This window comes from Arachis hypogaea, chromosome 4 (assembly GCF_003086295.3).
Source record: "Arachis hypogaea cultivar Tifrunner chromosome 4, arahy.Tifrunner.gnm2.J5K5, whole genome shotgun sequence".
Lineage (NCBI taxonomy): Eukaryota > Viridiplantae > Streptophyta > Magnoliopsida > Fabales > Fabaceae > Arachis > Arachis hypogaea.
In genome coordinates, this window is record NC_092039.1 from 68,242,022 (window position 1) to 68,245,996 (window position 3,975).

The 3,975-nt window shown below is 43.6% G+C and overlaps 1 non-coding gene across 1 annotated transcript; it reads left to right on the forward strand.

Annotated features, from left to right (window-relative positions):
- Positions 1-3,226: 3,226 nt before the first annotated feature.
- Positions 3,227-3,334, forward strand: LOC112798936 (small nucleolar RNA R71). Its single transcript, XR_003200530.1, has one exon. It is a non-coding gene; the product is annotated as a small nucleolar RNA R71 (small nucleolar RNA).
- Positions 3,335-3,975: the final 641 nt, after the last annotated feature.

Below are 3,975 nucleotides of genomic sequence, written 5' to 3' on the forward strand. Positions count from 1 at the left end.
CTTCTTGTTCTTTTGTGATAAAAACGGTTTTCATTTAAGAAAGGTGATGGATTCATAGGACATTCATAACTTTAAGGCATAGACACTAAGACACTAAAGATCATAAGACACAAACATGGACAAACATAAGCGTAAAAATTCGAAAAACAAGAAAATAAAGAACAAGGAGATTAAAGAACGGGTCCACCTTAGTGATGGCGGCTCTTTCTTCCTCTTGAAGATCCTATGGAGTGCTTGAGCTCCTCAATGTCTCTTCCTTGTCTTTGTTGCTCCTTTCTCATGATTCTTTGATCTTCTCTAATTTCATGGAGGAGGATGGAATGTTCTTGGTGCTCCACCCTTAGTTGTCCCATGTTGGAACTTAATTCTCCTAGGGAGGTGTTCAGTTGCTCCCAATAGTCTTGTGGAGGAAAGTGCATCCCTTGAGATGAATCTCAGGGATCTCATGATGAGAGGGGTCTCTTGTTTGCTCCATCTTTTTCTTAGTGATGGGCTTGAGGTCATGCCTTCTCAGTTGAACCGGCTTCCCTCTTGAATCTCTCTTTCATTGAACGCCCTCTTCATAAATGTCTATGAGGACTTGGTCCAACCTTTGATCAAAGTTGACCCTTCTTCATGGCCACAACTTCATAGACGTGGTCTTGATGCACCCTAGAGATGAATCTCTCCATCTCCCATGACTCGGAGGAGGAGGCTTTTGCCTTCCCTTTCCTCTTTCTAGAGGTTTCTCCGGCCTTGGATGCCATAAATGGTTATGGAAAAACAAAAAGCAATGCTTTTACCACACCAAACTTAAAAGGTTTGCTCGTCCTCGAGCAAAAGAAGAAAGAAGAGAGTAGAAGAAGAAGAAATAGAGGAGAGGGAGGTGGCTTTTTGGTTCGGCCTTTATGGGTGGGTTTGGGTGGGAAAGTGGTTTGAATTTTGAATGGTGAGGTAGATGGGGTTTTATGAAGGATGGATGTGAGTGGTGGAGAAAAGATGGGATTTGATAGGTGAAGGGTTTTTTTGGGATAGAGGTGTTGAGGTGATTGGTGAATGGGTGAAGAAGAGAGAGGGTGGTGGGGTTAGTGGGGATCCTGTGGGGTCCACAGATCCTTAGGTGTCAAGGAAAAGTCATCCCTGCACCAAATGGCATGCAAAATCACGTTTTGTGCCATTTCTGGCGTTAAACGCCGGGCTGTTGCCCATTTCTGGCGTTTAACGCCAGCATCTTGCCCCTTTCTGGCGTTTAACGCCAGTCTGGTGCCCCTTTCTGGCGTTAAACGCCCAGAATGGTGCCAGACTGGGCGTTAAACGCCCACCAGCTAACCTCACTGGCGTTTAAACGCCAGTGGGTGCGTCCTCCAGGGTGTGCTGTTTTTCTTCCTGTTTTTCATTCTGTTTTTGCTTTTTTCATGGATTTTGTGACTTCTTATGATCATCAACCTACAAAAGACATAAAATGACAAAAGAAAATAGTTAATTATAAAACATTGGGTTGCCTCCGAACAAGCGCTTCTTTATTGTCACTAGCTTGATAGAGGACTCTCATGGAGCCTCACAGATACTCAGAACCGTGTTGGAACCTCCCAACACCAAACTTAGAGTTTGAATGTGGGGGTTCAACACCAAACTTAGAGTTTGGTTGTGGCCTCCCAACACCAAACTTAGAGTTTGACTGTGGGGGCTCAGTTTGGCTCTGTTTTGAGAGAAGCTCTTCATGCTTCCTCTCCATGATGACAGAGGGATACCCTTGGGCCTTAAACACCAAGGATTCTTCATTCACTTGAATGATCAACTCTCCTCTATCAACATCAATCACAGCCTTTGCTGTGGCTAGGAAGGGTCTGCCAAGGATGATTGATTCATCCACGCACTTCCCAGTCTCTAGGACTATGAAATCAGTAGGGATGTAATGGTCTTCAACTTTAACCAGAACGTCCTCTACAAGTCCATAGGCTTGTTTTCTTGAGTTGTCTGCCATCTCTAGTGAGATTTTTGCAGCTTGCACCTCAAAGATCCCTAACTTCTCCATTACAGAGAGGGGCATGAGGTTTACACTTGACCCTAAGTCACACAAGGCCTTCTTGAAGGTCATGGTGCCTATGGTACAAGGTATAGAAAACTTCCCAGGATCTTGCCTCTTTTAAGGCAGTGTCTGCCTAGACAAGTCATCCAGTTCCTTGGTGAGCAAAGGGGGTTCATCCTCCCAAGTCTTATTTCCAAATAACTTGTCATTTAGCTTCATGATTGCTCCAAGATATTTGGCAACTTGCTCTTCAGTGACATACTCATCCTCTTCAGAGGAAGAATACTCATCAGAGCTCATGAATGGCAGAAGTAAGTCCAATGGAATCTCTATGGTCTCAGTTTGAGCCTCAGATTCCCATGGTTCCTCATTGGGGAACTCATTGGAGGTCAGTGGATGTCCATTGAGGTCTTCCTCAATGGCGTTCACTGCCTCTTCTCCTTCCCAGAATTCGGCCATGTTGATGGCCTTGCACTCTCCTTTTGGATTTTCTTCAATATTGCTTGGGAGAGTACTTGGAGGGAGTTCAGTAATTCCCTTGCTCAGCTGACCCACTTATCCTTCCAGATTCCTAATGGAGGACCTTGTTTCATTCATGAAACTTTGAGTGGTTTTGATTAGATCAGAGACCATTGTTGCTAAGTCAGAGGTATTCTGCTTAGAGCTCTCTGTCTGTTGCTGAGAAGATGATGGAAAAGGCTTGCTATTGCTAAACCTGTTTCTTCCACCATTATTGTTATTGAAACCTTGTTGAGGTCTCTGTTGATCCTTCCATGAAAGATTTGGATGATTCCTCCATGAAGGATTGTAGGTGTTTCCATAGGGTTCTCCCATGTAATTCACCTCTTCCATTGAAGGGTTCTCAGGATCATAAGCTTCTTCCTCAGATGAAGCTTCCTTAGTACTGCTTGGTGCATTTTGCATTCCAGACAGACTTTGAGAAATCATATTGACTTGTTGGGTCAATATTTTATTCTGAGCCAAAATGACATTCAGAGTGTCAATCTCAAGAACTCCTTTCTTCTGACTAGTCCCATTGTTCACAGGATTCCTTTCAGAAGTGTACATGAATTGGTTATTTGCAACCATTTCAATCAGTTCTTGAGCTTCTGCAGGCGTCTTCTTCAAATGAAGAGAGCCTCCAGCAGAGCTATCCAAGGACATCTTGGACAGTTCAGAGAGACCATCATAGAAAATTCCTATGATGCTCCATTCAGAAAGCATGTCAGAGGGACATTTTCTGATTAATTGTTTGTATCTTTCCCAAGCTTCATAGAGGGATTCTCCTTCCTTCTGTCTGAAGGTTTGGACTTCCACTCTAAGCTTACTCAATTTTTGAGGTGGAAAGAACTTTGCCAAGAAGGCATTGACTAGCTTTTCCCAAGAGTCCAGGCTTTCTTTAGGTTGAGAGTCCAACCATGTTCTAGCTCTATCTCTTACAGCAAAAGGGAATAGCATAAGTCTGTAGACCTCAGGGTCAACCCCATTAGTCTTAACAGTGTCACAGATTTGCAAGAATTCAGCTAAAAACTGATGAGGATCTTCCAATGGAAGTCCATGGAACTTGCAATTCTGTTGCATTAGAGAAACTAATTGAGGCTTAAGCTCAAAGTTGTTTGCTCCAATGGCAGGGATAGAGATGCTTCTCCCATAGAAGTCGGGAGTAGGTGCAGTAAAGTCACCCAGCACCTTCCTTGCATTGTTGGCATTGTTGTTGTTTTCGGCTGCCATGAGTTCTTCTTCTTTGAAGAATTCGGTCAGGTGCTCTAAAGAGAGTTGTGCTTTGGCTTCTCTGAGCTTTCTTTTCAAGGTCCTTTCAGGTTCAGGATCAGCCTCAACAAGAATGCCTTTGTCTTTGCTCCTGCTCATAAGAAAGAGAAGAGAACAAGAAAATGTGGAATCCTCTATGTCACAGTATAGAGATTCCTTTAGGTGTCAGAGGAAAAGAAGAGTAGAAGACAAAAGTA